Source organism: Gossypium arboreum, chromosome 6 (genome assembly GCF_025698485.1).
Source record: "Gossypium arboreum isolate Shixiya-1 chromosome 6, ASM2569848v2, whole genome shotgun sequence".
NCBI classification, from domain to species: domain Eukaryota; kingdom Viridiplantae; phylum Streptophyta; class Magnoliopsida; order Malvales; family Malvaceae; genus Gossypium; species Gossypium arboreum.
Genome location: NC_069075.1, coordinates 20862256 through 20885707, shown reverse-complemented (window position 1 = coordinate 20885707; position 23452 = coordinate 20862256).

The following is a 23452-nucleotide window of genomic DNA, read 5'->3' as shown; positions in this document are numbered from 1 at the left end:
TTGTTATCCATACACTCATGTAATTACAGCTTGTCAGAATCTCCGTCTGGATCCAATGAGATATGTTAACGAAGTGTACAAAATAGAATACATGTACAACGTTTGGAGACACATATTCCCACCAGTCCCAGATAAACGTAAGTGGCCATCTGTATTGCTTGCTCCGTTTAAGTTGTTACCAGATAGAGAATTACTTCACAAACTAAATGGTCAACCTTGCTTGACTAGAATACGTACCAATATGGATATTTGAGAAACAATCAACCAATAGAAATTGTGCGGATGGTGTAGGAACCTAGGCCATACAAGTCGATCATGTCCAAATCAGAATAGCTGATAGTTGTTGTAACACCCCATATCCGTATCCCATGCTGGAGTAGAATATGAGAAATTACCTAACTTGATCTCATGCACACTGTAATAGCCCAAATTTGACTGGGCTTTAAAAGGGCAAAACAAATAAATGGATAAATAAATATTTATTTTGAAGTCCAAGTTCAGCCCAGAATTACAAATATAATTTGGCCAGATTGGAATGACCCATCACTTGAAAAGATTTAAGGTCCATCTACAAGCTTGACTCATATGGAAATATAATCTTCAATATGCAATCTTAGATATGATACAATCTTAGATATGATTGCAATCTTAGATATGATATGCAATCTTAGATATGATACAATCTTAGATATGATTGCAATCTTAGATATGATATGCAATCTTAGAAGATATGATTTTGTAATCTTAGAGATTTAATTTGTAAATACCTTTTAATCTTAACCGTTGGATTTGAGGAGGTTCAACTATAAATAGAGGCCTCTCCCTTCATTGTAAATCACTTGAGTTTTGGGAAGCAATAAGAATTCTTGAGAGCATTCACTTAAATTTCTCTCCCTCTTGCGTTCTTACTCTCTGTGGTTTGTTTTTATTTTATTCTTCGTCTATCTTAGTTTTTCAACCTTTTTTATTTTTAATTTCTTCATTTTTCAAATATGTATATTTATTCCTATCTTTTATACATTTGATTATGTATTTTATATATTATAATATTTAACCTTTTATATAGTTTATTTTCAAATATATATTTTCTATGCATGTATATATATTATATTATCATTTCATGTATTTTGAACTATTGCATTATATTTTTATAATTTGTAAATATTTTATTTATTCATTTTTTTAGTGTATGTCATTTATCTTATTTGTGCATAGTTTCATTTTTTATAAGCTATGTTTAATTATTTCTTTTATGTGCTATTTTATGATATATATTGTTGTATAATTTTTGCATGTATTATGTTTTTCTTTTAGTTTACTCATGTTTTTCTTTGTTTATTATCTTATATTTACCCTAGTATGATTTTTTTCATTAAACGTATGTTCATGTTATTTAGTTTTGTCTTAATGATATTATTTATGTTTGTATGGAAATGTTAGAATATTTTGTACATCTATGCTTCATGATGCATTAATATGTCATCCTAAAACGTCATTTAAAATAATATTCCAAGGTTTTAAAAAAAAATAAAAGGCAATGCTTGATGTTTAGAAACTTCGAGAAAGGTAGTGCCCTAACTTACTGGGTTGCGACTTTTCTCATTGAATTCGAATAGTCAAGCACCCTTCTAAGTGATTTTGAGTTTTAAAAACTTAAACAATTATTTCGAGATTTCAAAACATAGTGTCCTAACTTACTAGATATGGCGTTTTGTTGTTTCGAGATAGATATTTTCGAAAGACGAGCTTAGTTTCGAAGGTTTTAAAATGTTGTGTCCTAACTTACTGGATGTGATGTTTTGACTCGTTTGAAATAAGTGAGCCTTAATTTTCAAAATTGAGACATTCTAATTAAAAGAAGTTTGCATCTTAAAACTTTCAAATTTTCGACATTAAAGACACTTGATAATCAATTAGGTATCAATTTTTGGGCGTTACGAGGGTGCTAACCCTTTCTTGTACGTAACCGACTCCCGAGTCCGTTTTCTCGACTTTCGTAGACCAAAATTAATGTTTTAAAACAAAACATTTTATAAGGTGATCCAATCACACCTAAAAGATTGGTGGCGACTCCCTTTTTCGTTTTTCTTAAAGTCGATTCCCATTTTCCAAAACTCGATTTAAAAATGGTTTCGACAGCTTGGCGACTCCACTGGGGACTAATAAGAGAATCAAGTCGTATAATTGATTACCTTTTGTCTTAATGTCGAAAATTTGAAAAATTTTAAAATTCAATCCTCTTTGCATTACATGTGTTTGTATTATTGCATATGTTATATATTCTGATACGTATTGCATTTGCATGACCGTTGTGGTCACACCCTTAAGTGGGAGTGAGAAACTACGCCTTCGTGAGGTTTTCGCCTCTGTGCAGGATAGTGGATCACTTTAGGGATACATCCGTACCTATGGTTTCGTGAGATTTTCATCTCCGTGTAGCCATAGGGAAATGTATTCCCCTGAACTGAACTCGATTCAAATGAGCCTATAATGGGTGAGAATCAAGGAATTTGCTGGTTCAGGTACCTCAACTTTACAACTAAAACCTCATATAGAAAAATCGTAAGAGCTCAACTTAGTTAGAATTATACTTTAGATATTACCTTCATATATCATTCTTGAGTTTATTAATATTATGTGATATTGACTGTTTCTTTTTTTCATTGCATGTCATTTCGCATTTAAAAGGTATCGATTCACGGTCAGTTTCTAAGTTAGAAAGTTTTATTATGGAGAACGGACTTCTTGATAGAGTGGAGGGCAATGCTAACGTCCATAGATGGTCTGAGCAAACTCAGCTAGGAAAAGGGGGTAGCATAACTATGGGATATATGTCGGAGTTGTTAGACTACACTCGCATTAGTGTCACACAGAATAATCTGCAGGAGCTTAAGGCGATTTGGGATCAATGGGGCAATGAGACCAAGCAATCATTCTACTGTAAGTACGAAGATTTGCTTTATTTGTTTGATATTCAGGTTGATGAGAACTTGTTTCGAGCTCTCGCTCAATTTTGGAACCCAGCATACAGTTCTTTTACCTTTGGAGAGGCAGATTTAGTGCTTACTGTGGAGCCTTACTTTGGTGTCCTAGATTTCAGTGTGATAGGATTTATTCTCGAGCTGCTTGTGTCCCAACCTTTGGTAAGAAGTTGATGACCATTACGGGGATGAGCGAGCAGTGGATCATGGCTAGAATTAAGGAAAAAGGGTGAGAGTAAGTGCATTCTGTGGGGAGCTTTGAAAGATCTGATCCAAACACATCCAGACGAGGCGAAGAGGGTAGACATTTTTGGCTTAAGCTTATACGGATTGATGGCTTTCCCCAAGGCCTTGGGATATGTGGATGAGGCGACCACAGATCTCTTCCATCGACTTAGAAAGTGGGTCACTCCTGTTCCTACGATTTTGGCAAAGACATTCAGGTCCTTGAATGCATGTAGGAGGGCCAGTGCGGGCAGGTTTGTTTGTTGTGCTCAGTTACTTTTAGCTTAGTTCTACAGTCACTTCCGTTTGATAGATAGGGTGGTTTGTCGGGTCTTCTTCGAGGATTCCTCCCCGTTGAAGGACATAGCAGCTTCAATTAGGAAAGTTGATGTTCCTGAAAAAAATTTGGATAGCGCTACTTCAGAATTTGTAGTCAAAGGATGTAGAGTGGAGGGCTTCATGAATGATTCCTGGTGAGATTCTTTACCAATGTGGCAGTTTTGATTAGGTCCCTCTGTTGGGAATTTGGGGTGCCATTGGTTATGACCCTTTGCTTATGCTGAGGCAACATGGATTGAGACAGTTCATACCAGAAACTTACGGTTTGGTTCAGAGTGAGTTCATGTATAGGGGAGCTGACTACAAGAGGAAAGTCAGTGAGATCTCTAGTGCTTGGAACAAAACTTGTCGATTAAAGGGAGTAGTTATTAGCTCTGTTACGACTCCGGAGTATGTCAAGTGGAGAGGTAGAAGGATTAATGATAACATCCCTAAGCCAAGCGTGGAAAGAGCTCGACCGATAGAAGAATAGTTGCAAGTGACGCCTTCGGAGTTAGAAATTATGAAGCAAGAGTTTGAGAGGAAGAACTTGGAGCTCGAGAAGAGGATAGAAAAGCTCGAGGAAGAAAAGATATACTTGAGCCTAGACGTCGATGTGCAAAAGATGGAGGTCAAGAAGGTAAAGAAGGAAAAGAGAAAGATAGAGGAAGATCGAGATGATTTAAAGGAGCACTACAAAAGGGCACAAGTATTCTTGAAGAAAGCGGGAATAGGAGGGTCTTCAGATTAGTTGCAGAAAGAGGTCCGAGGGGAAAAGTCCAAAGCCAAATATTGGGAGAGGAAGTTCCAAGAGGTGCAATTACGGAAATTAACCTTAGAGAAAGAAAATCAAGGGTTAAAAATTAGGGTGACTAAACTTGGGCGATCCCTTCATCTGCAACGAAGTTGTGATTCCACGGTAGAGGTAAAGAAACTAAAAGGCAAAGTTGAGGAGTTGGAATCAGCATTACAAGATAGTAAGCTTTTTATCAAGCAGCTTGAGGCACGAGAGGATCATTTAAAGGGAGAACTGTGCCAGTCTAAAGAACAAGTCAGAGATAGAGATTACCTTATTGGAGAAGCCATAATTCAAATCCGAGAGGTAACTGAACACGTTCGAGACTTGGCAGTACGGCTAACGTATTGAGTATGTTGTATGAGTCATCATCGGATGTAGGTCGAGAGTTAGCCCTTTTATTAGATAGAGTTAAAACTTTGGGCATTAGGACGAAAGCGTATTTGTAATCCATTTATATGTAAAGATATTCTTTTTCTAAATAAAGTTTTCTAAATGAGATTGAATCGAGATCGATACCTTTTTCATTCATTTGCATCTTATAGCATTTCATTGCATCATTTGCATTCAAAATTATAAAAAGACCCTAATTAGTTAAAGTTATTAAAAAGAGAAAGAAAAAGAGAGAGAGAAGAGGGTCACGGCTGAGTGAAAAAGAAATTGAATGGGAATTAACGATGTTCCCTTACATATCCCCGACTTTTTTTTCAGGAGGGATAGCTTACCCGGAAAAGGGGATCAATGTCATACATGAGGAAGGGACTGAACAAAGAAACCTTGAGGGCATTCGTCCTTACGAACCGGGAAGTTCTTTAAACAATTGGACTGCGGAAGAACTTCCTGTAATCTTTAGGAATTTTACGGAGTAATATTTAGAACACTTTTGTTGCTCTAAAGCCTAGGAGTAATGAGATTTCTTTTGAGAAGTAGGCTCATGTTCAGACATTTTTATTTTCAATAAAACATACTTTTATTATTTATTTGAGTAAATATTCTTTCATTCTGATTCTTTTGACCTTTGACATTCTTTATAAATTTTCATTTCATGTAAATAGTCATTCTTGAATTCATTTATTCCTTGTATATTCTTTTGTGTGCCTATCATACATCCCTAGATATCAATGACACGGGCAACGATACTACAGATTCAGAGTTCCTTTTGAGTGCGATATGTGTTTAGAGGAATCTCAGTACTTTAAAGGTGACAGAAATTGTGACTTGTTTCTGAATTTTTTGAAAATGGTTTTTACCCCATGAAGTGGTGGTAGGAAATATAGCCTAAGAGGAAGGAAAGATTGCGAAATTGGAATTAGCTGAGGAGACAAAACAAGACCTTGTTGAGACAATTAAGGGAATTAAAAAATGTGGTCCAAAGACGCATGCAAGAGGATTTACAATTGCCAGGATAAACATGAGGTTTTGGGGCACTGTTGGTCCACCATGGAAAGGGATCGCATCAGTTGTACAATGAATGCCAAATTTAAAGGAGTCAAGACTTGTAGGGCATGTATGTTATGGGCCCAAGTTCGTCAAAAGTTTCAAGCTGACAATGACTCATCTTTGTGGACGTCAACCACTCCATTAAGAGGGGGAGATAGTTTCATATGCCAATATTACAAAGTCAAAAGTCATCCACTTCAAAAAAAAAAAAGATTATATATAACTGCACAATGCCAAAAGTTTGCAGTCTTTTCAAAGATAATGCTTCATACCACAGTACAACAAAGGTTGACAAAAGAAAAGAAAAAGAAGAAAAAACAAATTACAAAAGATGACCGAGACTGGTAAAAATTGGCATAAGAAACTACCGCCTACTCTCTATGCTTCTACTGGGCAAACACCTTCAATTCCAGTTGTTTCAAAGGTTCCAACCATCATCCTTGGAATGGGTGCATTGTTTGGCTTTCCTGAGCAGTCTGATGTGCCATCAATAGCTGCGATGGTTAGCTCCAGGCGATGGCCATTGATTTCCAACTATGGGGCATCAGGCCGTACACAGTCTCTGAAGCTTAAAATGATAGATTCTTTTTTCAAAACCAGTTTCTAACAAAGTGGATGATGGTATCATGAAGAAAGCTCTCTTAGACTTCTATACAAGTTTAGGGAAGAGGAAACCTGATCAAATCATTATTTTCAGGGATGGGGTTAGCGAGTCTCAATTCAATCAAGTTTTGATCAAGTTATTGAGGCTTGCAAGTTCCTTGACGAGAAGTGGAACCTTAAAGATTGTGGTTATTGCTGTACGAAAAACCATCATACCAAATTTTTTTTTTCAGCAGGGATCTCCTGACAATGTGCTACATGGAACTGTCATTGACAACAAAGTCTGCCATCCAAAGAACAATTATTTTTACCTTGGTACCCATGCTGGAATGATTGGAATCACGAGGCAGACCCACTATCATGTTCTCTTAGACCAGGCTGGGTTTTCGGCTGATGATCTGCAAGAGGTTGTTCATTCTCTATCCTATATGTATCAAAGGAACACCACAGCCATATTTGTTGTGGCTCCTATTTACTACGCTCATTTGGCAGCTTCACAGTTGGGGGCAATTTATGAAGATTAGGGATGCTTCAGAAACATCATCGAGTCATGGTGGGATGTATGCTCCGAGAGTAATCTCTGTACCTCGGCTTTTCAGGTTGAAGGATAAAGTCAGCAACTTCATTCTTGTCTGATGAGAATCATTGAACCATCTTTTTTTAGGGTTTGACAAACAACAGCTAGGACTACTATTGGAGCAATCCCTTTCTCATGGGTTTATGAATCAAGATTTTTCCTCCAAGCTTTGATGGAGTCAAGAATTGAATACCTCCAGTAAACTTAACTTGAAAGTATTCATCCTAAGCAAATGTACCAAGAATGGATGACACAGACTTATGACAAAGAAGGTTTGTCCAAAAGAATTTCATAAAGGAAACCTTGTGCTGAAAGAGATCCTTTCCATGCAAAAGGAAGCCAAATTCGGAAGGGCCATATGTTACGAAGAGGGCTTTCTCTAGAGGTGCACTGATTTTGACAAGAAATTGATAGGAATAATTTATCTGATCCAGTGAATTTGGACTCGGGCAAGGAGTACTTTGTCTGAAGGAGAAGGGAAGCCAAGGTGAAAACCCGCAAAGGGCACTTTGGGACTTCTATTTCAAAAAAAAAGGAAAAAAGAAAAGAAAAAGAGAAAGAAAAAAGAAAAAAGAAAAAATGGAGAGGCCAATGTGAAAACCCGCAAAGGGCGCTTTGTGACCAAAGGGGTTTTGAGTTGAAAACCTGAAAGAGCAGCTCAAATTTTGAAGAGCACACGGTAATCTTGCTATATCCGATTCAACAAAGAGTGAAGCGCGTTGCATATCGGGGCATCAACAAAGTACTTTGGATCTTTTAAACACATGTTGAATTCAAGAAAGTCTTCATGGAGTTGGCATATAAACGCTCAAGCGGCGATATCTAGGGCATCTAACTTTTGTCCCATTTGCTATCTTTAGATTCTTTTTCTTCTCAAAGATAGGCTTTCAGATTAATTTCCTTTGTATTTTTGACAAATTTATTCAAATCTAATTATTCTCAAGATTAAATTCATCTTCTAATATTCTTAAAGTATGTTGCATTAAAATAATGATAGATAAACTAAACAATTTTCACAAATGAAGTTTTGATCATTACTCTGTAAGTTTTTAGAAAATACAAGAAACTAAAACAGAACAATTGTTCAAAGAATTTACGTATGCGAGATTCGAAAGAACTCGAGGGAATTCTTTCTTTGGTCTAAAATGATGATTGGGCAAATCAAACGATTCGATCCTAAGAGAGGATTATCTTACAAATATCTTTGATGGGTCATAACATTTGAAGAACGGTACAAACACATGGGCTGAGTAAAGAATGATATTTCGAGAGAAATAAGGATGAGCTTGGATGAAAGAATGAGTAGTGAGTCATATTCATAAACATTTTGCATTATAACAGGTTTAATTAGGAGCATTTGACCCATTTTAATCATAAGCATCCTAATCAGTAGGCATGAATTCATACACATTATACAGGTTGTGTCCTTCAAGGGACAATGAAGATTGGTGCGCCTTAACCTCCTAAGCAGTAGGGTAATAGGCTAAAGCATAGTAGATCTGACCTTCAAGTATTTACACTAAAGCAAATCCAAGATGATTTGGCGTCTCTGTATTGTAAGGAGCAGGTCAAAGATGACAGATTTGGCATCTCTGTATTGGCAGAGAACAGATCGAAGATAACAGATTTGGCATCTCTGTATTGGCAGGGAGCAGATCGAAGAGATAACTGATTTGGCTTTCACGTGTTTACGTTGAAGCAAATCCAAGATGATTTGGCGTCTCTGTATTGTCAGAGAGCAGATCGAAGATAACAAATTTGGCATCTCTGTATTGGCAGAGAGCAGATCAAAGATAACAGATTTGGCATCTCTGTATTGGCAGAGAGCAGATCAAAGACAGCAAATTTGGCGTCTCTGTATTGGCAGGGAGCAGATCGAGGACATAGCTGATTTGGCTTTCACGTGTTTACGTTGAAGCAAATCTAAGATGATTTGGCGTCTTTGTATTAGTAGGGAGCATATCGAAGACATAGCTGATTTGGCTTTCACGTGTTTACATTGAAGCAAATCTAAGATGATTTGGTGTCTCTGTATTGGCAGGAAGCAGATCGAGGACATAGCTGATTTGGTTTTCACGTGTTTACGTTGAAGCACGTGTTTACGTTGAAGCAAATCTAAGATGGTTTAGCGTCTTTGTATTGGCAGGGAGCAGATTGAAGACATAGCTGATTTGGCTTTCACGTGTTTACATTGAAGCAAATCTAAGATGATTTGACGTCTCTGTATTGTCAGAGAGCAGATCGAAGATAACAGATCTGGCATCTCCATTTCGACGGAGAGCAGATACATAGCAGATCTAACCTTCAGATGATTTTACTAAAGCAGATCCAAGATGATTTGGCATCCTTGTGTTCACAAGGAGCAAATTGAAGACACAACAGATTTGGCTTTCACGTGTTTACGCTGAAGCAGATCCAAGATGATTTGGCATCTCTGTATTGTCAGAAAACAAATCGAAGAAGCAGATTTGGCGTCTCTGTGTTCGACGGAGAGCAGATCGAAGATATCAACATGACAGTCTTGAGTTTGCAATGAGCAGATTGAGGACCATGATCCGATAAGACCGGGCAAATTTGGTCTTTCTATGAGTCTTTGCTCGATTCCTGTTACACAACAATGAGCAAAGAGGGGCAGCTGTAATAGCCCAAATTTGACCGGGCTTTAAAAGGGCAAAACAGATAAATGGATAAATAAATATTTATTTTGAAGTCCAAGTTCAGTCCAGAATTACAAATATAATTTGGCCAGATTGGAATGGCCCATTACTTGAAAAGATTTAAGGTCCATCTACAAGCTTGACTCATATGGAAATATAATCTTCAATATGCAATCTTAGATATGATACAATCTTAGATATGATTGCAATCTTAGATATGATATGCAATCTTAGATATGATACAATCTTAGATATGATTGCAATCTTAGATATGATATGCAATCTTAGAAGATATGATTTTGTAATCTTAGAGATTTAATTTGTAAATACCTTTTAATCTTAACCGTTGATGTAATTGATCTGTACCGTTGGATTTGAGGAGGTTCAATTATAAATAGAGACCTCTCCCTTCATTGTAAATCACTTGAGTTTTGGGAAGCAATAAGAATTCTTGAGAGCATTCACTCAAATTTCTCTCCCTCTTGCATTCTTACTCTCTGTGGTTTGTTCTTATTTTATTCTTCGTCTATCTTAGTTTTTCAACCTTTTTTATTTTTAATTTCTTCAATTTTCAAATATGTATATTTATTCCTATCTTTTATATATTTGATTATGTATTTTATATATTATAATATTTAACCTTTTATATAGTTTATTTTCAAATATATATTTTCTATGCATGTATATATATTATATTATCATTTCATGTATTTTGAACTATTGCATTATATTTTTATAATTTGTAAATTTTCTATTTCTTCATTTTTTTAGTGTATGTCATTTATCTTATTTGTGCATAGTTTCATTTTTTATAAGCTATGTTTAATTATTTCTTTTATGTGCTATTTTATGATATATATTGTTGTATAATTTTTGCATGTATTATGTTTTTCTTTTAGTTTACTCATGTTTTTATTTGTTTATTATCTTATATTTACCTAGTATGATTTTTTCATTAAACGTATGTTCATGTTATTTAGTTTTGTCTTAATGATATTATTTATGTTTGTATGGAAATGTTAGAATATTTTGTACATCTATGCTTCATGATGCATTAATATGTCATCCTAAAACGTCATTTAAAATAATATTCCAAGGTTTTTTTTAAAAAACAAAATAAAAGGCAATGCTTGATGTTTGGAAACTTCGAGAAAGGTAGTGCCCTAACTTACTAGGTTGCGACTTTTCTCGTTGAATTCGAATAGTCAAGCACCTTTCTAAGTGATTTTGAGTTTTAAAAACTTAAACAATTATTTCGAGATTTCAAAACATAGTGTCCTAACTTACTGGATATGGCGTTTTGTTGTTTCAAGATAGAAATTTTCGAAAGACGAGCTTAGTTTCGAAGGTTTTAAACTGTTGCGTCCTAACTTACTGGATGTGATGTTTTGAATCGGTTGAAATAAGTGAGCCTTAATTTTCAAAATTGAGACATTCTAATTAAAAGAGGTTTGCATCTTAAAATTTTCAAATTTTTGACATTAAAGACACTTGATAATCAATTAGGTACCAATTTTTGGGCGTTACGAGGGTGCTAACCCTTCCTCGTACGTAACTGACTCTCGAGTCCGTTTTCTCGACTTTCGTAGACCAAAATTAATGTTTTAAAACAAAACATTTTGTAAGGTGATCCAATCACACCTAAAAGATTGGTGGCGACTCCCGTTTTCATTTTTCTTAAAGTCGATTCCCATTTTCCAAAACTCGATTTAAAAATGGTTTCGACACACACAAACATTCACAAGCCACCCAAACTTGGTCCAATTTAAAACTCTTTCAATTTCTACTTTAAACCTCTTGTGATGGGCATACAAGCCCCTAATCTACCATTGGGAACTATTCAGGATCAACCCGGTCCCTTAAACCATCTATAGAAAATTTAATTTTGAAACAAGGCACATGCCCGTGTGGAAGGACAACACGCTCGTGTGGCCATTTCAACATGGGCGTGCTGATGGCCCGTGTAGCACACACGACCTAAGCAATATAGGGGCACGCCCATGTCCTCCACCCGTGTGGAATTAATTCTAATTGTACACTTACAGGGGTTTTCACACGGCCTGGCACACACCCGTGTCCCTGGCCCGTGTGCTTCACACGGCCATGACACGCCCGTGTTCTAGCCCGTTTGTAAAAACATGGACATTCTGTTTCTGACGTCAGCATCCCCAAAATTCCACACGACCAAGGCACATGCCTATTTGCTAGGTCGTGTCCATTACACGGCTGAGACATACAGTCGTGTCTCTGCCCGTGTATTTACTATCATGCATACTGACTTGGAATTTTTACGTGCAGGAGACACATGGCCGGACCACACGCTCGTAGGGAGATCGTGTGTCACACACAGCCTAGACACACACTCGTGTGTCTAGCTGAGTGGACAATATAAGGCTATTTACCAAGCCTATTTGCCACCCCTTACTTATACAACCTACACAAAGACAACCAAACCAATACAAGGATAACTTATTTAAACCAGTCAGCCATAATAGGCAACATTCCAATAATGCATTTTATTTAGCTATGAAAATACATCTTTATATATAGATCAACATGAATATTTGTCATTATCCAAGGCTTAACATAAAATGAAGGGTTTCCAACCCAAGCCAACACATTTGGCTAGTTCTCAATGACACAAAAATAGTAAAGTCTAAGCCCTATACATGCAATATTCAAAAATATAAATCAAACTGTACCGAATGCTTCAATTGATAGTGTGATCAATATTTTTGACTTCAATTGATCCTTGAGCTAGATAGGTGGCACTATAAGAAAATAGAAAAGGAGAGGGAGTAAGCATAAAGCTTAGTAAGTTGCATATAAATAATTATACAACAATACTTCACCATTCATCAACAAGTATCATAATACACAAGTGGGCATAAGCAAAACTTACTCATCAATATTCAATACACATCATATAGCATATAATGTGGCTCACATTTTATACATACCAAATAGGTACCTGTATCACTCACAACATGATTATACTTTCCTCATTAACTAGAAACCAAAACTTTCACCATTGAACCATTCGAAATGCTATCGGATATTCCATAACCTCAAACGTGGGGTAAGGTGCCGATGCCATATCCCAAACATGGTCTTACACTGGCTCATATCTCATGTCGATGCCATGTCCCAGACATGGTCTTACACTGACTATCATCTCGTAGCCGATGCATGTCCCAGACATGTCTTACACTGGCTTACGTCTCGAGGCAGATGCATGTCCCAGACATGTATTACACTAGCACTCATCTCAATGCCAATGCCATGTCCTAGACATGGTCTTACACTGGCTCTCATAATGTGGCCGATACATGTCCAGACATGTCTTACACTAGCTCACAATAACCCATATGTCATGGCATGAATATCCGATTTATTTTCTAGGTTCAAATGGGAACTCTGTTATCTCTATTGTCATCATGCTTTCTCAATTCCACAATCAAGCAATTCATGCTATATTAAATTCCAGTACAATTCAACACATATATAACAATGTAGTTGTATTATTTACATACAACTTACCTCGGATTACAAAATGTGGCGACTAGTCGATTTAGTCGATTTGCTTGCCTTTCCCCCGGTCTAGGTTCGAATTCAATATTTCTTGAACTATAATAGTAAAATGAACTTATTTAGTCATTAACTAAAATTAAGCAATCGAGAATTCATATCTTCGGTAAAATGACCATTTTGCCCCTAGACTTTAACAAAATGACCATTTTACCACTAGGCCCGAAAATCAATTTTTATCGAATTTCTTCACATCTTAAGCCTAGCCGAACCTTTTCACTCTTATAGCAACTCAATTCTCACAATTTCACATATTTAACATCTATTTTACAACTTGTGCAAAATGACCCCTTTAGGTGTTTTCATGCTAACACCTTTCACAAAAGTTGGTTATAAGACCCCAAGACTTATTTTCTTCTATAAAAACTCAGCAAACATTACAAACCCTTTCATGGAAAAACTCTACACTCTTAATCATTTTGCAAAATAGTACCCTCATTTGAAAACTCATGCTTCAAGGTTTTCAAAAGTATAAAAATATTCAACAAAGGGTTGAAAAATCACTTACTTGTGAAGGCTTAAAGTTTGTTGAAATTTTTAAGCTTTCAAACCCTTAACAATGGCTGAAAAAATTGGTGAGAATGAAGAGAGAATGAAAGAAAAAGATGGTAGCTAGGCTTAGGTATTATTTTATCACATAACATGACCTCACTTACCTAACATTTTGACCATTCACCATTCCTTGTCTCATGGCTGGCCAAGCTCTTTTAAAAGGATCTAATTGCCCTTTAAAGACCCCCAAAATTTATTCCTTAGCTATTTGACACTTTTAGCTATCAAGTTAGGACTTTTGCAATTTATACGATTTAGTTCTTTTTCGCAATTGGACTCACAAACGTTAAAATTACTTCACCAAAATTTTCATGCACAATTAAAAACATGCTAAAATATCAAAATAATTATAAAATAATTTATTCGACTCCGAATTTGTGATCTCGAGACCACTATTTTGACTAGGCCGTAAATCGGGTTGTTACAGTTGTTGTAATAAAACTATGTTGCATTATTTATATTTTATTAAAAATATAAAAATATTCAAAATATTGCCTTATTTAAAATAACTTCTATTGTATTAAAAATATAAAAGTAAATTACAATTACTTTATTCAAAACAACTTTTATTTTATTAAATGGAACAATATAAAAAGTTTGTACAAATATATTAAAAATTTTAAAAATTTTAAAAATATTGGTTTATTCAAAAGAACTTTTATTTTATTAAAAATATAAAAGTAAATTACAATTAAAATATTAAAAACAACTTTTATTTTATTAAATGAAACAATATAAAAAGTTTATACAAATATATAAAAAAAATCAATGTTGGTGCCGGCCAGAATTAGTGCCACATGGGGGTCGTCGATGGTTATGCACTGAATTCCTCCTTTGTTCTGCTTTTGGCAGGGGTTGTGGTTGCTCCGGCGGAGATTATGGTTCCTCCGGTAGGGGATATGGTTGTGGGTGTTGGGAGGATGACCCACCTTGAAAGAATAACGAATGCGGAGGTGTTTGCATCACCCATGCCAGAGGCGTTTGAATCCTATAAGGCGATGGGGATTGGTAAAAAGAAGAGCTCCTCGACGGCGCCTCATGTGATCCCTCATACGACAGCGGCCTATAGATCAGTGATCCACTCGGAGTAATTGAGAACGGAGATAAACCGGGCCATGCATTCCAACCTGCCATAGGACTGGAAAAAGGAAACATATAAGGGTTAGCATACATAAAAGGATTAGGATACGCACTTAGCATAATCTGAAAAGGTTGTGATGTAAGTGTTGTCGGTTGAAGTGTTGGGCCTGGTGACTGTGTGGGCACTGTTGATGGGCCCGCATCGTCATCTTATTTTTTGGATTTAAAGGGCCTTGCCGTTTCCTTTGGACATGAATTTGCCGTCGCCTCTCCTCTTCTGACAGTAAATATAGCCTGCCATGGATCTTAAATGATGACAGGAATTCCAGCACGTACGCTAACTCTAGAACGATGATCGGTTCCCGAGTAGGTATATAATCATACCTATTTTCCTACATTTCAATACATGCTGACCAGAATCTTAGCCAATCTATATGCAACTGCCGTAAGTCAACTTTGTGCTCATCATCGAGCACCTCAGATGGCATGGGAATCGATTTTTAGAATCCAAATTGTCACAATACTCTATTTGATTGGTGCATCTCCACGGTGGCATAGTTGACTGATGGGACCTTTACATGCCATGTTCGTGTAATGACCCAAATTTTACTGTTATCGGAAAGTGAATTTTCGGGTCTCCGTTTCTGAAAAAATGGATTCGTAAATATTTATTAAAAATATTTACGAAGTAAAATGAGTGGTTAATTAGAGTTTAATTAAGTGCATTTAACTTAATTAAGAGTGATTAGGAAAAATGACTAAATTGAATGAAGTGTGAAAGTTTAATTATAGATTAAAAGAAAATAAAAAGGACCAAATAGGCAATTATGCCTAATGTATTAATTGAGGCGATAATGAATGAAAAATCTAAGATTTTTCTTAGATTAATTGATTAATTTATTATTATGATTTTTATTATTAAATTTATATTATATGATGAATAAATTAAATAAAGACATGTGTATGGCAATGGTTTGATACTGAATAAAAATACATACATTTGTAATATATGTATTTACTTATTAATAGATATTTAGTATTAAACAAAAGATATTTATTATTTAAATAATTATATTATAAGATTTTATGTTATAAATAAATTAAAAGTTGACAAATGTATGGTATATATGATGACATGTGTAATATTAATATATATACATTTGTAAAATACATGTATGTTTACTTATTATATAAGTATATTATTAAGTTATCATATATATATATATATATATATAGTAAATGAAATAAAAGAAAGAAAGGAAACAAAAGAGAAAGAAACAGAATAGCAAACGGGAAAAGAAGGAAGAAAAGGGGAAAGAAAAAGAAAAGGGAGAATTAGGATTTGAAAGCTTCAAACTTTAATAGGTAAGTCAATTTAGCCATTTTTACTTAATTTTGATGTCTTGGAAGCCTTAGAACAAGGTTTTGATGAAATTAAGTGGATATTTTGAAATTATTAGATTTCTAGATATTGTGCATGATGAATAAAATGATGAATTAAGTGCTAAATTGATAGAAATTCAAGTTAGAAGTGAAATAAGGATTGAATTGTAAAGTAAATCATAAGTTTTGAATAGTAAGGACTAAATTGAAAGAATTTCAAAATTATGGTTCTATGGTGAAATTATAGAATTGAAAATAGTTTAAAGTGAAAATTGGATGGAAATATTGAGTTAAATGTGAATAATAAAAGTTAGTCTCGGTTTAGAGACTAAATTGAAATTTAGACAAAAGTTGAATAAAAATTGAAACATTCAATGTGAAAATTGTACTGTATTAATGATCATGAATTGTATTAATTTCATAGTCAACGAGGTTAGCTCGAAAATTACGGTTTGTATTTCTATAATCCGAACTTAATACATAATTGTTGAATTTATTACTTGATAAGTATAGTAAGTATTTTGAGGTAAATATTTGAATAAGAATAATTATTGATTGGAATTAAATAGTGAATTTTATTATTAATTGTTATATTTTAAATGAATGTTATGGTAAATAATTAAAGTGTGAATTATTGGTATTGTGTTTATTATTGAAATGAATTGATTTGAAAATGTGGTGAAATAATTATGAATATTTGTTTATTGTGGAATTTGATTATATGTTAATGAAAAGTGAATTGAATTATATTGAATTGTATTGATTTATTAAATTATGTGATTAATTGAAATATATACATATTGATTGAAAACTAAAAATTGGTTAAATACCCTATTAACAGTATCGGGCTAAGTCAGATATAGTTGGCATGCCATAGGATTGAAAGTGTTCAGGGATATTCCGACTTTGTGTCGATGAGACACAATAAGTGTCGCCTTACTGTTACTGTTCCTGATTTATTTTGAAGAGGTACTCCGTACCTTAATGTTATTGTTACTGTTACTGTTACTGTTCCGGATTCGTTCTGATGAGTTACTCTATGTACCGTAATGCTACTATTATTCTTATCGTTACTGACACAGTGTATTCTGACTTCGGCTGATGAAACACTGTGTGCTATCCCGGTATGTAGGTTGGATCCGTGTATCCGCCCGAGTCTGAGTCATGTTAATAAGGGTAAATAAAGGTACTGAATAATTGATACTCTGAAATATTTGATATTATTGAATTCTTGATTATTCTTGATGGTATTTATTCTTGAAATGGATAAGTACAAAATACTAATTGAAATGTGATAGTTGAATGTTATTTTATTGTTACTGAATAGTGAACTAAAGAATGAGTGAGACATATGAACTAAGTAACTTAGAATTATACATGAATGGGAAATATTACTGTTCAAGTGATTTATGAATTTATTTTGGAAAGCTAATCGGATTAATAGATGATAAGAATTGAATGAGTTATAAAGAATTTACCCATGAAATGAATAATTGAATAATTATGATCAATATATGTTTTTAAGTGTATGTTATATTATTAAGTGTTTGGATTATAGAAATACCACTGAGTTCATACTCAGCGTACGGTTTGTTTCCGTGCGCAGGTTAGGTTAAGGTCAAACCGATGAATCAGCATCTTAGGCCGATCCCAAACTCAATAAGGTAAATCATGTTAATTGTTGATAATGACATGTACCTAGGATGTCTTAAGTGTGTTATTTTACATTGTGATTGTAATAGAGAAATAAGTAAATTGATAATGATACATGATAAGTGTTTTAAGTCAAGTATTGGATAATATATAAAATGTGTTTGGATTGGTTTAGTATTGGTATTTGTATTGGTTGTGGTTTGAAATCTATAGGATTGGCTAGTAAAGTGTGAAAGACTCATTATTGAGTCCACACGGCCTGGAACGCGGGCGTGTGACCAGACCGTGTGAGACACACAGCTTGTATATGGGCATGTTGTTACGCCGTGTGTCCCCTGCACCTAAAATGTTACAATTCAGTATGTCCAGGTTTTTCCCCATGGGCAAAGACACGAGCATGTGTCTCAGCCTTGTGGATGACACGGTCCTAAACACGGGCGTGCGATACGACCGTGTGAAAACTGCACTAGATTCGAACTGGAAAATAAATCCACACGGGCTAAGTACAGGGCGTGTGACTTGGCTGTGTGAAATCAATTTATTCATGGGAAACAAGTCAGAGAGCTCCACGAGTAGAGGACACGAGCGTGTCCAAGCCATGTGAGCCACACGGTGTGCCCATAAGGGTGTGTTATAGAACACACGGGCATGTCATCTAGACCACATGGGCGTGTGGTACTGTTCATTAAAGGAAATTTTAAAATTTTACGAAAGATCTTATAAGCTCCCTGTTGAGTCCCGATTTATTTTCTAATTCGGGTCTCGAGGGCCCATTACAGAGACAGTAGGACAAATTCTTGAATTACTTACTAATTATTTCTGTATTATTCATGTTTGAATTGTACAGACTGGTAATACTTCGTAATCCTATACCGGCGACGGTATAGGGCTAGGGGGTGTTACAGTTCGGATTTTGAAAGAATTCATCCAGAATTACTGCCCGAATTGCCAGATCCTCGTATGGTGTCCATTGAAACTATATGAACATGATAAAAATATTAGTTATATACATAATACTAAATACTAAATACTAAATACGAATCGACTATTTTATTATGTATATCTATTTTAGTTAATACTTACTTTTGCTTCCGACCGTTGGTCTAATAGAAGTCGTATATCTTCAAGAGAGGTAGGTATTCCAACATAACTCGTTGAATGGTTCCACCTAATTAAATAAATTTTTAGCATACAATTATATTTTAAAGCTACGTAATAATTATAAAATCTAATATAAAAGTTACCTCGTTGTAAGTGGGAATGTATATGGGTGGTCCACTCGAGGACGTAAAAATGGAAAGCAAAACCGTGTCCATGATTGCAGTAGTGATAGGCAACCTCCGATTTTGGCTTTATTCCGTCACGTCACCCCGTACATCTCCCGGTACAATATAGCCAACACGGCAGACCCCTAACTAAATTCACCAGCTGTTCTAAAATCAATGAGTTTTAGCAGCCATCTTAGATGTAAGAGGTTTCGTGACAAGTCCGGCATCAGATAACCTCCAATCATCTCAAGAATGTATGCCCGAGCATACCGTATTTTTTCTAGATCAGTCGAATCATTATTCAGCTCTGGGAATGTGTCTCGTAACCAGCCCATCTCGATCTGACCTCCATTAATATTATCCGAAATAGCACCCAAAAGCTTGTAGCATACGGCTCCCCAATCACTAGATTGAGCAGACCCAATGACTGCATACCCATCCACCAGTAATCCCAATTGCAACTGCACGTCTTCCAGAGTGATAGTACACTCTCTGCATGGAAGATGGAATGTGTGCGTCTCAGGTCTCCACCTCTCTATCAACGCACTAATGAGTTTCGGGTCCAACTTGCACCCCCGGCCTATCTTGGCCACATGCCAAAAACCCGTTTCTCGCAGGTAATTCTCTATCAACGGTGATGGAAGACTAGACATATTACGGATATAACATTGCAACACTTGATCTACAAACTGTTATAAAAATTATAAAATAAAAATTAATTAAAATTGCATAAATGAAAAAAATATTAAATAATATTGAAAAATTAAAATTAACACTTACCATTTTCATTTGTTCGACAGAGATGTGTTTATTATTGAAACGAATTAATTCTCTAGCCATTGTTAACACGATCAAATATTTTTTAATTTTACAAAAACTAATTCAAAAAAATTTTAAATAGAGTTTTTTTACAAAAATTAAAGAGAGCTTTGAGAGAAATTTGAGAGAATTTTGAGAGGATTTTTGTGTAAAAAAAATGAAAGGAGGGGTTTATATATATATTTCCGTTGGAGCCCAAATGATAAAAAAAAAGTCATTGGGGGTTAAAAAAAGGGCAAAACGTTCCTCTAGGGACGCGTTTTGCTGAGACAGAACCTGAGATCGCACTGACGTGGACGCGTTTTCGGGAAATTCGGCCCTTTCCGGTAAATAATCAAAAAGTTGATCCATTTTCGTAAATAATTTTAGAAAAGGGCTTCTTTTTTTTTTTTTAAAATGGCCCAATTTGAGAGCTTAAAAGCCCAAAAATGCACTGATGAAGATTCATTGCGTTCGACTTCAAAACCATTCTTATCATTCAAAAACAAATAACCAAGGATGGATTGAAAAAAACAAAGTTAATTTTGAAGGTGCTTGGTAAGGATAAAAAATGAGAGAGCAGATAATTTTGAATGTGCTTGGTAAGGGTAAAAAAAGAGAGAGCAGAGAGACAAAAAAAAAAAGAGAGAGAGAGAGAGAGAGAGAGAGAGAAAAGAGAATAAAGAGATTATTTTTTAATGCAATAAAATCAATTTTTTAAATGAAGGGTTGAATGTTAATTCAAAATTATACATATTTCAAAAGTTTTATTTTCGTTCTTTTCATTTTTAATTCTATCAAAATAAAATTCATCTTTTCCTATTAATCAAACCTCTCAAAAAAGTTATAATTTTTATTCTTCTATCCCATCAATCTTTTTTCTTATGTTGTGATTACACTAAAATAAAAGAAAGAAAGGAAGTAACATTTCATTTAATATGCTAAATTACATTTTTTATCTTATTAATTTTTTACATAAATTTTTTATAAAAGGATACAATTGGGAAAAATTATTATCATCAACCATTTCTTTTATTTTCCATATATTATCAAAACAAAGTTGTTAAATATTTCTCTTACTTTACTAATTTTATTTATCCAAACAAAACAAACATGTATCATTTAATTAAAAGTATTATTTAAAATATTATAGATTTTTTCAAAATTTTATTATGGTATCAAACTTTCCAATGATAAAATATTATTATTTATAATACAAAATCATTAATTAATAAAAGCTTCCCATTGTTTTTAGTATATAATATAAGGGATGATGATAGCATGTTTAAAAGCAAAAGATTAGTATAGGTTAGTCGGTTGAGAGTATTCAAACGAATGTTTGAGGTGTGATGGGGTTTCAATAATGCAAAGGTAGTATGACCAATCTAGAGACATTAGAAATGGTGACACCTATTGTAAGGTTGACAATTGGATGAAAAATACCACATTGATTGTCAAAGTAAGCTTAAACAAAATCGAAACTATCAAATCTACTTGCATGCGACATGTATAAGTCATATTAATAGAAGTGTTAAGGGTAAAAAGTAACAATCAAGTAATAACTTAGTAAAGACAAACTTAGGAACGGCATTCAATAAAAGTCACAATAAGGTCCTAAAACATGCCGAACTTAGAACAAAAGAATGAACTTATTACAAAATCACTGAGATTTGTCGAAGTCCTTTTCCCGACATTGCTTGAGCCCTAACATATCAAAACTTCAACAACCTATGAATGAATAACAAACAATGCTCAGTGATACAAAACATTTCCAAATATACCATATATTATAACTAAACTATAAAGCATCTTAAACAACTTTGAAATTGAACTTTAGCAACATAGATTATATAAATGAATTCAATTAAACAAACTTTCAACTACATTTCCAAATGACAAATAGCATCGCAAAAACTCCATAAAAACAACAAGGCTCAATTACATATCTCCATTTCAACATAACATAAACATGTTCAAAATCACATTACAAGGCCTTATACCATAATTTAGTTTCTTTTAACATATTTTAGTGCCCAATTAACAAAAATTAAACTCGTAAATGGATACACAACTATCCAACCAATTTCTCAACAAAATGGTGCATAATCACATTTTTAGGTACACAATAATGAATCTCCAATGCATGTATAACACAACTTAATCCAACCAATCCTCAAGGTTGAGCAAAGCCTCACAGAACCAATCTCCCAAGTGCACAAGGCTAACTCATGCACAAGAGCTCAATACATATATCCTATGGCATGTCAACTATACTTGAGAATAATTCAAAGTTGTTTAATAGGCCAATTATCATATCATTCACAATTTAGCATTCAGAAACAACTTGGCAACAACAAAATCATCGAAATTGACATTCAAACATAATCATTCATCACATTCGATAATCATAGATATAAGTCATGCTTAATTATCGTTACAGATTCTCATACATATCGCCAAGGCATCATATCATAGTGTTACCAATTAACATAAGATAATTTGAAATTGAATTGCACAAACCAAAAACCACTCAAACTTCAAAAACCTTTTCCTTTCCCTTTTCTTTTGAATTTTTAACAATTTCCTTTTCTCACAAACTAACATTGACATAATAAATCAAGTTAGAAAAGTAAGAAACAATAATCAAAACCTCTTAAATTCAACAAAACATGCAATGTGATCAAGCGATACACTTTCTTGCTTTCATGCCCACTTTCAAAACTCTAACTAAAAATTACTGTAACTCAAATTTAACCTTAGATTCATACTTAGGAACTCAAAACTAACTTAAAAAAGAAAAAATCACTGACGAAAACTCTTCTCCTCCACACTTCTTGTTAAGCACTCATTAAAGGACACTTTTAGGAACTTAATCCAAACCCTAATCAAATCTAATTTTTATCATTGTAATAACATTTAAACTAATTAACAACTTAAATCTAATCTTAAAAATATAAGAATTTCAAGAAATCTCATATTCCTCCTACTTACCCAATTAACAAGAACATAGTTGAGAAAAAGAAAAATCCATTTTCAATATTATAAAATCATAGATTAATATAAAAAGCATTAACTTGCTAGATTTTTAAAAATCAAATCCAAAATCTATCAAGAACTCAATCTCTATTTACTTCCAAATTCTTTAAAAAATGAAGAAAATAGAAAAGAAAATGAGAAATCATGTTTTGGAAAAATTGATGATTCTATTGGAAAATAAGTTTACCTCTCAAGATTGATTGTTAGGAATCAAAACATTTTAAAATGATGAAGAGGTTTGAAAGAATTTTGAGAGAAAATTTTAAAGAAATTTTGCGTTCTTGCAAAATAACCTCTCCTAACAATTCAACCCTTCAAAATTCAACTAATGGTTCATTTGATAATGGGCCCTTAATAAAATTACCCTTTTAAAACTCCCAAGTGTTTTAAATCTAACTTTCGCCAATTACGCCCGTAAATTTTTATAAAATTTACGATTTAGTCCTAACTTCACTACCCACTAATTAAAACTAATAAAAACAACTCAATTACTCTAA